Consider the following 13,807-nt stretch of genomic DNA (forward strand, 5'->3'; position numbering starts at 1 on the left):
GATTTTAAGAGACTACTATGAACAACTATATGGCCACAAAATGGATAACCGGAAAGAAATGGATAGATTCTTAGAAAAGTTCAATCTTCCAAGACTGAACCAGGAAGAAATAGAAATCATGAACAACCCAATTACAAGGACTGAAATTGAAGCTGTGATCAAAAATCTCCCAAAAAACAGAAGTCCAGATCCAGATGGTTTCACGGGAGAATTCTATCATGTAGAGAACACCTAATGCCTATCCTTCTAAAACTCTTACAAAAAATTGCAGAGGAAGGAACACTTCCAAACCCATACTATGAGGCCACCATCACCCTGATACCAAAACCAGACAAACACAACACACACACACACACACACACAAACCACAGGCCAATATCACTGATGAACATAGATGCAAAAACCCTCAACAAAATTTTAGTGAACAGAATTCAGCAACACACCAAAAAGCTCACACACCATGATCAAGTTGGGTTTATTCCAGGAATGCAAGGATTCCTCAATATATGCAAATAAAACAATGCAATACACCATATTAACAAATTGAAAGATAAAAACCATATGATAATCTCAATAGATGCAGAAGAAGCCTTTGATAAAATTCAGCACTTTTTTAAATTTAAATTTATTTATTTTAATTAGAGGCTAATTACTTTACAATATTGTATTGGTTTTGCCATACATCAACATGAATCTGCCACGTGTACACAAGTGTTCCCAATCCTGAACCCCCTCCCACCTCCCTCCCCATACCATCCCTCTGGGTCATCCCAGTGCACCAGCCCCAAGCTTCCTGTATCCTTCATCGAACCTGGACTGGCGATCAGCAGATGAATGGATAAGAAAGCTGTGGTACATATACACAATTCAGCAGCTTTTATGATTAAAACTCTTCAAAAAATGGGCACAGAAGGAACCTACCTAAACATAGTAAAGGCTACATATGTAAGCCTATACAAACGTTATTCTCAATGGTGAAAAACTGAAAGCATTTCCCCTAAGATCAGGAACAAGACAAGGGTGTTCACTTTTACCTCTATTATTCAACATAGTTATAGAAGTCCTAGCTACAGCAATCAGAGAAGAAAAAGAAGTAAAATGAATTCAGATTGGAAAAGAAGAAGTAAAACTCTCACTGTTTGCAGATGACATGATGCTGTACATAGAAAACCCTAAAGATAGTATCAGAAATTTACTAGAGCTAATCAGTGAATTTAGGAAAGTTGCAGGATACAAAATCAATACAGAAAAATCACTTGCATTTCTCTATACTAACAGTGAAAAATTAGAAAGAGAAATTAGGGAATCAATCCCATTCACCATTGCAACAAAAAAAATTAAATATCTAGGAATAAACTGAGGGGATAAAAGAACTGTACACAGAAAATTATAAGACACTGACGAAAGAAATAAAAAATGACATAAACAAATGGAGAGATATTCCATGTTCCTGGTAGGAAGAATCAATATTGTGAAAATGACTATACTCCCAAATACAATCTATGGATTCAGTGTGATCCCTATCAAATTACCAATGGCATTTTTCACAGAACTGGAACAAAAAATTTCACAATGCATATGGAAACACAAAAGACCCCAAATAGCCAAATAGTCTTGAGAAAGAAGAATGGAGCTGGAGGAATCAAACTTCCTGACTTCAGATTATACTACAAAGCTACAGTCTTCATATAGACGAATAGAACAAGATAGAAAGCCCAGAAATAAACCCATGCAACTATAGTTACCTTATTTTTGACAAAGGAGGCAAGACTATACAATGGGGCAAAGACAGCCTCTTCAATAAATGGTGCTTGGAAAACTGGACAGCTACATGTAAAAGAATGAAGTTAGAACACTTCCTAACACCATACACAAAGATAAACTCAAAATGGATTAAAGACCTAAATATAAGCCCAGAAACTATAAAATTTTTAGAGGAAAACATAGGCGGAACACTTGATGACATAAATCAAAGCAAGGTCTTCTATGACCCACCTCCTACAGTAACAGAAATAAGAACAAAAATAAACAAGTGGGACATGATTAAACTTAAAAGCTTTTGCACAGCAAAGGGAACTCTAAGCAAGGTGAAAAGACAACCCTCAGAATGGGAGAAAATAATAGCAAATGAAACAATGGACAAAGGATTCATTTCCAAAATATACAAGCAGCTCATACAACTGAATACCAGAAAAACAAACAACCCAATCAAAATTGGGAAAAAGACCTAAACAGACATTTGTCCAAAGAAGACATACAGATGGCCAACAAACACATGAAAAGATGCTCAACATCACTCATTGCTGCTGCTGCTGCTAAGTTGCATTACTAGAGAAACGCAAATCAAAACTACAATGAAATATCACCTCACACCAGTCAGAATAGCCATCATCAAAAAGTCTGCAAGCCATCATCAACAGTGCAAGCTCTTGCACTGTTGGTGGGAATGTGAATTGATACAGCCACTATGGAAGATGGTATGGCAATTCCTTAAAAAAACTAGGAGTAAAACCACCATATGACCCAGAAATCCCACTACTAGGCATATAGCCTGAGGAAACCTGGATTAAAAAAAAAAAAAACAAAAAAACACATGTATCCCATTGTTCCTTGCAGCACTATTTACAATAACTAGAACATGGAAGCCACCTAGATGGCCATTGACAGATGAATGGATAAAGACATTGTGGTATATATACACAATGGAATATTACTCAGCCATAAAAGGAATGCATTTGAGTCAGTTCTGATGAGGTGGATGAACCTAGAACCTATTATACAGAGTGAAGCGAGTCAGAAAGAGAAAGATAAATATTGTATTCTAATGCACATATATGGAATCTATAAAAATGGTACTGAAGAATTTATTTACAGGGCAGCAATGGAGAAACAGACATAGAGAATAGACTTATGGACATGGGGAGAGGGGAGGAGAGGGTGAGATGCATGGAAAGAGTAACATGGAAACTTTCACTACCATATGTAAAATAGATAGCCAAGGGGAATTTGCTGTATGGCTCAGGAAACTCAAACAGGGGCTGTGTATCAACCTAGAGGGTTGTGATGGGAAGGGAGATGGGAGGGAGCTTCAAAAGGTAGGGATATATGTATATCTGTGGCTGATTCCCATGGAGGTTTGACAGAAAACCACAAAATTCTATAAAGCAATTATCCTTCAATAAAATTTTTTTTTAAAAAATCAGAAAGAAAAAAGTGATAACCACCTTCCATATGGGTATTTTTGAAACATCTATCCTCTTTGCTACAATTATAAAAGCAATTATATCTACCTACAAGTATTTTAGCATATTTTATTCAGTAAATGTACCCTTATATTTCACTTAATGAATTGTTAACAGCAGAGTTACTACTTGCAAAGGAATAAACCAAATGCTTCTTGCAGATTAAATTGTAAAAATGAATGCCTATTAAATTACTTTAATACAACCTATTTTTAGAAATCTAGTCTCTTAATATAGATAGAATTCATGATAGAACTCTATAGTGTACAGTTCATAGTAGATATTTTATAAAGTACATGTGAGGAAGGAGGTGGAAATTAAAATTTACTTCAATTTTGCAATCTGTAAAAATACCATTAACATTCACATGTCTTTTCTGATAGAAGTAGCTAGAAATATGATCATTGGTCAGTTGCTTTATAGTGTCCAATTCTTTGTGACCTGATGGAATGCAGCACGCCAGGCTTCCCTGTCCTTCACTGTCTCCTGGAGTTTGCTCAGATTCATGTCCACTGAGTTGGTGATGTTATTTAACCATCTCATTCCCTGCTGCCTTCTTCTCCTTTTGCCGTCAATCTTTCCTAGCATCAGGGTCTTTTCCAATGAGTCATCTTTTTGAATCAGTTGCCAAAGTATTGGCACTTCAGCTTCAAAATAACATGATAATAATAGTTAATACTTACTGAACAAGGTTCTAGGCACCGTTCTGAATATTTCAATCACATAAGCATATATTATAATCTTCCCATATGCACTAGGGAAGATAGTATTAGCATTCCCATTTGGCATATGAGAAAATGCAGGCATATCCTGTGTGTTTTTTTTTTAATTTCATTTTAATTGGAGGATGATTGCTTTACAGTGTTGTATTGGCTTCTACTGTACATCAACATGAATCAGCCTTAAGTATTCATATGTCCCCACCTTCATGAACCTCCCTCCCACCTCCCATATCCTGCTTTATAAATTAATTTGCTCAAGTGACACAGCTAACCAATGATATAGCTAGGATATAAACCCCAGCAGTCTGACTTTAATGACTAAACTTTTAACCATTATATTAAGACCCTACATATAGCTATTTAAAGAAATAAAAAAATGCTATAAATGTTGTTTCATGGCCTTGTCCTGTCATGTAACAATATATTTTGATCACATTTCCATAGCATTAAAGAACTCTTGTCATTATAATGTCTTTAATAGTTTTTTGAAAGAACCTCAGTACTTGCCCCAAGGATTTTGCACATGATATTCTCTGCTAGGAAAGCTGTTTTATACCCAGTTACAGAATGTAAATTGTCTGGCAAAGAGAAGAAGAATCATTTTGATCCAAAACTCAAAATTCTTTACTTCTTTGACTAAGCCAGTCAAGCTATTTATTAGTAACATGAAGGTAAATTGTACTCAAATAGCTTTTAGTGTGTAGATTTAGCAATATTATTTTATTTATCTAATCTTGATGAAACTATGTAAATGCCTGCTCTAGAAAAATGGAAATATCCCCATTCTCATCCATTCTTTCCACAATAGATAGAATAAATTTCTTTTTTAATCTTTTCAGCTCTTCAGCATCATAAACTAAAAGATGTTTGGTGTAAATGTTCTGATCTAAACCAAAGAGGAAAATTGTATAAAGCTAAACGTTAAATACTTGCAGCCTTTTTAAAGTATAGTGTTGCCTAAGAAAAAAACTGTATTTTATGTGATTACTATAAGATCTCATGTATCCTTGTGAGAACTCTGTGTCTTTTTAAATAAAACATGATTTCAATATTAAAATTAATATAGGAAATATTAGAAATATATTAATGATATTTCAATATTGCATTAAGAAATAAAATGCATTAATTTGGAAAATAATGTACCCCTGATATGTCTTGAAAAAATAAAATAGATGTAGAAAAATTGCAAGAGGTCCCTTTTTCATCACTAAGCCAAATTTAATGAACTCACTTTACATATATTGCTAGACGAATTGCTGATATCATGAGTGCTTTAGAACTACAAGGGACGGGACTGTTCCAGGATATAATATATTCATATATCCAGAGTTTAATTTAAACTTTGGTGTTTTAATGTATCAACTGTCTTTTACTAATAATTTCTACCTGAATAGTCTCTGTGCTTTGTTGCTCAGTCATGTCTGACTCTTTGTAATCCCACGGACCGAAGCCTACCAGGCTCCTATGTGCATAGGAATTCTCCAGACAATAATCCTGGAGTGGGTTACCATGCCCTCCTATAAATAGTCTAGGTTTTTTACTGATTTCAGTGTGGGTATTCTCCTCCTAGTCACCTGATGTGTAGGAATCACTTAGCTGTTTTCTGGATTTCCATCAGAGGAAATTACTTTATGTGTGGCTATACACACAGCACAGCCAGGGGAGCAAGGAAATTCAGGAGCTTCCTACATCATCATCTTGAACCAGAGTCAAGATGTGTGCTATCAACATTTGAAAAACCTGAAAAAAAATAGTCTAGGTTTTTCACATATGATATGAAACAAGTACTAACACCTCATTTACTATGGCTGCCATCTGAAAGTGGGGCCACCAAATCACCTAGTTCCAATAGCCATAGGTCTTGGATTCAATAGTCCAACAGGACTACAGTAAACAAAGCAGCAGTTCCTAAGAAGCAATCTCAGAAACTCTCTTTCCATGAATTACTACAGCTATCTTCCCAGGGTTTATTGCAGAGAAAGAAGACAAAAATGCCTGTCTCCTTGTCTTTACATGGAAGGGGTTAGACTGCATACTTTACAAGCTTTTACCTGAGTATCCAACTTCTAATGATCACACATCTAGATATTGATGCCGATGATCCTTGAGCCTGAAGGAGCCGGCAGGCACTTCCCACCTTCTCCTTCTGACTCTCTCTAATGATAAACCAAGTCACAAATATCTCCCTGTAAGGAACTGATACACACATCTGGCATGCCAACTTTTGCAGCTGTGTCATGAGAGATGGTCTGGCTCTGATCACCATAGACGATTGCATTCATGTCCCCACGTGACTGCAGTGGGAGAAAAACCAATTGTTAACAGGCTCATGATCCAGCACTTGCTATGGATAGCTCTCCAGACTAAGCACTGAAGGATCAGAAAAAAAAATATTCATTTTTGTCCAGTCTTTCCCTGGAAGGATTTGACAGCATATTTTAAAAGCTTCTGCTGGGTGGTCCAGCTTCTAGTTAGCATGCATCTAACTCTTGCCTGGAAACTCCCATGGATGGAGGAGCCTGGTGGGCTGCAGTCCATGGGGTCGCTAAGAGTCGGACATGACTGAACGACTTCACTTTCACTTTCCACTTTCATGCATTGGAGAAGGAAATGGTGACCCACTCCAGTGTTCTTGCCTGGAGAATCCCAGGGACGGAGGAGCCTGGTCGGCTGCCGTCTATGGGGTCGCACAGAGTCGGACACGACTGAAGTGACTTAGCTTAGCAAATGTTGACTGTATTCTTCCCTAGAGGTCAGAAGGACTGGTGGGCACTTCCCATGCTTTCCCTCCAGTTTGCCCAACAGTAAGACCAGGGGACCAGTTTCTCCCTGGAAGGAGCTTCTCCACACATCTACTGCCCCAAAATCTATAGCTGTGAAATGACAGACAGACCCCCAAGTCAATCAGCTCAGACAATTTATAGCTTTCATACATTAGGCCTTCAGGAAAAAGCAAGAATGGGCACAGGAGCACCCCCACACTGCTATATATTGTAGCTCAAAGGAAAGGGAGCAGGTGAAAATGTTTGAATTCCATTCTCCCTAGAAGTTTTACAACATACTATCCCCATTGCTTCCTGAAGGTCTGGGTTCTAGACAGCCTGCATTTAGGTGTTGACTACAATTCTCCCCTAGAAATACTGATAGATCTTGGCACACCTTCAAGCACATGAAGGCACTAACAACAAAGGTGGCAGCTTGGATTATCACAGAGATTTGAGACACAACCAGGAGTTCAAGGGAGCTAATTGAAGAAGTTTGTCTCCTACATAACTCTCTATAAGGTTAAATACTTATCTCTGTTTTATTAAGGTGAGTTTGTGGAGATTTATCTAGTTCTTTTCTTGGTACATATTCCTCTGTTTCTCCATTTTCCTTGACTTTCTTTGTTGGTTTCTGCACAGTAGATAAAATAACCACCTCTCTCAGGTTTTAAAAGAAAGGGCACTAATTGGTAATATGAATACATATGAAAGTATAAAACTCATTAATAAACCTATGGAGAGAGTTATATTCAGAATGTTCTAATATTGTAATGGTGTTGGATAAACCATTCATAACTATATTATAAGGATTTAAAACAAAAGTATTAAGTAATTATCAGTTCAGTCACTCAGTCGTGTCTGACTCTTTGAGACCCCATGGACTGCAGCAGGTCAGGGCTCTCTGTCCATCACCAACCCCTGGAGTTTACGCAAACTCATGTCCATTGAGTCAGTGATGCCATCTAACCATCTCATCCTCTGTCGTCCCCTTCTCCTCCTGCCTTCAATATTTCCCAGCATCAGGGTCTTTTCAAATGAGTTAGTTCTTCACATGAGGTGGCCAAAGTATTGGAGTTTCAGCTTCAACATCAGTCCTTCCAATGAACACTCAGGACTGATCTCCTTTAGGATGAACTGGTTGGATCTCCTTGCAGTCCAAGGGACTCTCAAGAGTCTTCTCCAATACCACAGCTCAAAAGCATCAATTCTTCGGCATTCAGCTTTCCTTAGAGTCCAACCCTCACATCCATACATGACCACTGGAAAAACCTTAGCCTTGACTAGATGGACCTTTGTTGGCAAAGTAATGTCTCTGCTTTTTAATATGCTGTCTTAGGTTGATCAAAACTTTTCTTCCAAAGAGTAAACATCTTTTTATTTCATGGCTGCAGTCACCATCTGCAGTGATTTTGGAGCCCCAAAAAATAAATTGAGTCAAAACATACCACTATAGAAAATCATCAAATCACAAAAAAAGGGAGGACGAATGAAAGAAGGGAACAAAGAAACTATAAAACAGCAGAATACAATGAAGAAAAAGGCAACAGTAAGTCTACATCTACCACTAATTACTTTCAATATAAATAAAATAATTTCTCCATTCAAAAGACACAGAGTGGCTGAAAGAATGAAAAAATAATACCCAACCGTATTCTGCTTACAAGAGACTTTCAAACTTTAAGGATATATATAGTCTAAAAGTGAATAGATAGAATAGAATATTGCATGCAACTGGAAATCAAAAGAAAGCTGGGTGACTTTTATCAGACAAAAGACTTTAAGTCAAAAATTGTAACAAGAAAAAAAGTAAAGGGATTGCTCTATCAAGAGGAAATAACAGCTGTAAATATCTACGCACCCAAAACTGAAGTGCCTAAAGACATAAAGCAAATACTAACAGATCTGAAGCAAGCAACAGACAGTAATTAATAAAAGTAAAGGACCTCAGTATCACACATTCAACAATGGACAGATCTTCCAAACAGAAAATAAGGAAATACAAGACTTAAACTACACACTGGACTAGATAGACTTAACAGACCTATACAGAACACTCCATCCAACACCAAAAGAACACACATTCTCTTCAAGACCACATGGAACATTCTCCAGGATAGATCATAGGCCACAAAACAAGTCTTAACAAATTTTTAAAAATTGAAATAGTCAAGCATCTTTTTTTTTTTAAACCACAGCAGTGTAAAAATAGAAATAAGGGACCCATGTACACCCATGGCTGATTCATGTCAATGTATGGCAAAAACCACTACAATATTGTAAAGTAATTAGCCTCCAATTAAAATAAATTAATTTAAAAATAAATTTAAAAAAAGAAATCAAATATAAGAAGAAAACTAGAAAATTCACAAATATGTGGGAATAATCAGCATACTTCTGAATAACCAGTGGATCACAGAAGAAAAGGAGACAAATCCAAAAGTATCTTGCGATGAATGAAAACAAAAACACAACATACAAAAATGTATCAGTTGCAGCAGTAGCAGGCCAAGAGAAATTTATAGCAATAAACACATTAGGATAAAACAAAGATCTCAAATGATTAATCTAACATCACACCACAAGTAACTAGTAAATGGACAAAATAAACCCAAAGTTAGTAAGGAGTACAGTAACAAAATATCAAAATAGAAATAAATTAAATAGAGGCCAAAAGAAAATAGAAAATATCAATAAAATTAAGATGTTTTTAACAAAAGAAAAATTGACAAATCTTTAACTAGACAAATGAAGAAGAAAAAAAGATTAAAATAAAACCAGAAATGAAAGAGAAGACATTACAACTTATAACTAAGAAATACTAAGGATCATGAGAAACTGCTATGAAAAATTTACACCAACAAATCAAATCACTTTAAAGAAATGGATGCATTCCTAAAAACACATAAATTACCAAGACTATAGCATGAAGAAATAGAAAATCTAAACAGATAATTCAGTAGTAAAAAGATTGAATTATCAGTGAAAAACCTCTAACAAAAAAAAAAATCCAGGACCAGATGACTTCACTGATGAATTCTACCAAACATTTAAAGAATCAAAACTAATCCTTTTCAAACCCTTCCAAAATACAGAAGAGGATAGAACAGTTTCAAATTCAACTTAGGAGGTCAGCATTACTCTGATACCAAAACCAGAAAAGGACATTGTAAGAAAGGAAAATTACAAGCCAATATTTCTGATGAACATGGATGCAAAGATGCTCAAAAATATCAGCAACCTAAATTCAACAATTCATTAAAGGGATCATACACCATTGTCAATTGGGATTTATCCCAGTGATGCAAGGAAGTTTCAGTATATGCAAATCCACAAATGTGACACATCACATAAACAAAATGAAGGGTAAAAAAATCACACAATCACCTCAATAGACTCAGGAAAAAAATCTGACAAAATCCAACATCTATACATGAATAAAACTCAATAACATAGGCCATATGTGACATCAGATCAGATCAGTCGCTCAGTCGTGTCCGACTCTTTGCGACCCCATGAATCACAGCATGCCAGGCCTCTCTGTCCATCACCAACTCCCGGAGTTCACTCAGGCTCACATCCATCGAGTCAGTGATGCCATCCAGCCATCTCATCCTCTGTCGTCCCCTTCTCCTCCTGCCCCCAATCCCTCCCAGCATCAGAGTCTTTTCCAATGAGTCAACTTTTCGCATGAGGTGGCCAAAGTACTGGAGTTTCAGCCTTAGCATCATTCCTTCCAAAGAAATCCCAGGGCTGATCTCCTTCAGAATGGACTGGTTGGATATGTGACATAATAACATAATAAAGATCATATATCACAAGACCACAGCTAACATCATCAGTTCACTTCAGTTGCTCAGTCATGTCCGACTCTTTGCAACCCCATGAATCACAGAACGTCAGGCCTCCCTGTCCATCACCAACTCCCGGACTTCACTCAAACTCAAGAGCATGGAGTCCATAATGCCATCCAGCCAACTCATCCTCTGTTGTCCCCTTGTCCTCCTGCTCCCAATCTCTCCCAGCATCAGGGTCTTTTCCAATGAGTCAACTCTTTGCATGAGGTGGCCAAAGTATTGGAGTTTCCGCCTGAACATCAGTCCTTCCATGAACACCCAGGGCAGGTCACATTTAGGATGGACTGGTTGGATTTCCTTGCCATCCAAGGGACTCGCAAGAGTCTTCTCAAGCGCTACAGTCCAAAAGCATCAAATCTTCAGCACTAAGCATTCTTCACAGTCCAACTCTCACATCCACATATGACCACTGGAAAACCTTAGCCTTGACTAGATGGACCTTTGTAGGCAAAGTAATGTCTCTGCTTTTGAGTATGCTATCTAGGTTGGTCATAACTTTCCTTGCAAGGAGTAAGCGTCTTTTAATTTCATGGCTACAGTCACCATTAGCAGTGATTTTGGAGCCCCCAAAAATAAAGTCTGACACTGTTTCAACTGTTTCCCCATCTATTTCCCATGAAGTGATGGGACCAGATGCCACGATCTTAGTTTTCTGAATGTTGAGTTCTAAGCCAACTTTTTCACTCTCCACTTTCACTTTCATTAAGAGGCTTTTTAGTTCCTCTTCACTTTCTGCCATAAGGGTGGTGTCATCTGCGTATCTGAGGTTATTGATATTTCTCCTGGCAATCTTGATTCCAGCTTGTGCTTCTTCCGGCCCAGCATTTCTCATGACGTATTCTGCATATAAATTAAATAAGCAGCTTCACAATATACAGTCTTGACGTACTCCTTTTCCTATTTGGAACCAGTCTGTTGTTCCATGTCCAGTTCTAACTGTTGCTTCCTGACTTGCATATAGGTTTCTCAAGAGGCAGATCAGGTGGTCTGGTATTCCCATCACTTTCAGAGTTTTCCACAGTTTATTGTGATCCACACAGTCAAAGGCTTTGGCATAGCCAATAAGGCAGAAATAGATGTTTTTCTGGAACTCTCTTGCTTTTTCCATGATCCAGTGAATGTTGGCAATTTGATCTCTGGTTCCTCTGCCTTTTCTAAAACCAGCTTGAGCATCTGGAAGTTCATGGTTCACGTATTGCTGAAGCCTGGCTTGGAGAATTTTGAGCATTACTCTACTAGCGTGTGAGATGAGTGCAATTGTGCGGTAGTTTGAGCATTCTTTGGCATTGCCTTTCTTTGGGATTGGAATGAAAACTGACCTTTTCCAGTCCTGTGGCCACTGCTGAGTTTTCCAAATTTGCTGGCATATTGAGTGCAGCACTTTCACAGCATCCTCTTTCAGGATTTGGAGTAGCTCAACTGGAATTCCATCACCTCCACTAGCTTTGTTCATAGTGATGCTTTCTAAGGCCCACTTGACTTCACATTCCAGGATGTCTGGCTCTAGGTCAGTGATCACACCATCATGATTATCTGGGTCGTGAAGATCTTTTTTGTACAGTTCTTCTGTGTATTCTTGCCATCTCTTCTTAATATCTGCTGCTTCTGTTAGCTCCATACCATTTCTGTCATTTATCGAGCCCATCTTCACATGAAATGTTCCATGGTATCTCTAACTTTCTTGAAGAAATCTCCAGTCTTTCCCATTCTATTGTTTTCCTCTATTTCTTTGCATTGATCGCTGAAGAAGGCTTTCTTATCTCTCCTTGCTGTTCTTTGGAACTCTGCATTCAGATGCTTATATCTTTCCTTTTCTCCTTTGCTTTTCACTTCTCTTCTTTTCACAGCTATTTGTAAGTCCTCCTCAGACAGCCATTTTGCTTTTTTTCATTTCTTTTCCATGGGATTGTCTTGATCCCTGTCTCCTGTACAATGTCATGAACCTCTGTCCATAGTTCATCATGCACTCTGTCTGTCAGATCTAGTCCCTTAAATCTATTTCTCACTTCCACTGTATAATCATAAGGGATTTGATTTAGGTCATACCTGAATGGTCTATTGGTTTTCCCTACTTTCTTCAATTTCAGTCTGAATTTGGCAATAATGATTTCATGATCTGAGCCACAGTCAGTTCTTAGTCTTGTTTTTGCTGACTGTATAGAGCTTCTCCATTTTTGGCTGCAAAGAATATAATCAATCTGGTTTCGGTGTTGACCATCTGGTGATGTCCATGTGTAGAATCTTCTCTTGTGTTGTTGGAAGAGGGTGTTTGCTATGACCAGTGCATTCTCTTGGCAAAACTCTATTCTCCTTTGCCATGCTTCATTCCATACTCCAAGGCCAAAATGCCTGTTACTCCAGGTGTTTCTTGACTTCCTACTTTTGCATTCCAGTCCCCTATAATGAAAAGGACATCTTTTTTGGGTGTTAGTTCTAAAAGGTCTTGTAGGTCTTCATAGAACCATTCAACTTCAGCTTCTTCAGCTTTACCATTTGGGGCATAGACTTGGATTACCTTGATATTAAATGGTTTGCCTTGGAAATGAACAGAGATCATTCTGTCATTTTTGAGATTGCATCCAAGTACTGCATTTTGGACTCCTTTGTTGACCATGATGGCTACTCCATTTCTTCTAAGGGATTCCTGCCCACAGTAGTAGATATAATGGTCATCTGAGTTAAATTCACCCATTCCGGTCCATTTTAATTTGCTGATTCCTAGAATGTTGATGTTCACTCTTGCCAGCTCCTGTTTGACCACTTCCAATTTGCCTTGATTTGTAGACCTAACATTCCAGATTCCTATGCAATATTCCTCTTTACAGCACTGGACCTTGCTTCTATCACTGGTCACATCCACAACTGGGTATTGTTTTTGCTTTCACCCCATCCCTTCATTCTTTCTGGAGTTATTTCTCCACTGATCTCCTGTAGCATATCGGGCACCTACCGACCTGGGGAGTTCCTCTTTCAGTATCCTATCATTTTTCCTTTTCATACTGTCTTGGGGTTCTCAAGGCAAGAATACTGAAGTGGTTTGCCATTCCCTTCTCCAGTGGACCACATTCTGTCAGACCTTTCCACCATGACCCATCCGTCTTGGGTGGCCCCCCATAGCATGGTTTAGTTTCATTGAGTTAGACAAGGCTGTGGTCCATGTGATCAGATTGGCTAGTTTTCTGTGATTATGGTTTCAGTGTGTCTGCCCTCTGATGCCCTTTTGC

The sequence above is a fragment of the Bubalus kerabau genome, chromosome 9, assembly GCF_029407905.1.
Source record: "Bubalus kerabau isolate K-KA32 ecotype Philippines breed swamp buffalo chromosome 9, PCC_UOA_SB_1v2, whole genome shotgun sequence".
Lineage (NCBI taxonomy): Eukaryota > Metazoa > Chordata > Mammalia > Artiodactyla > Bovidae > Bubalus > Bubalus kerabau.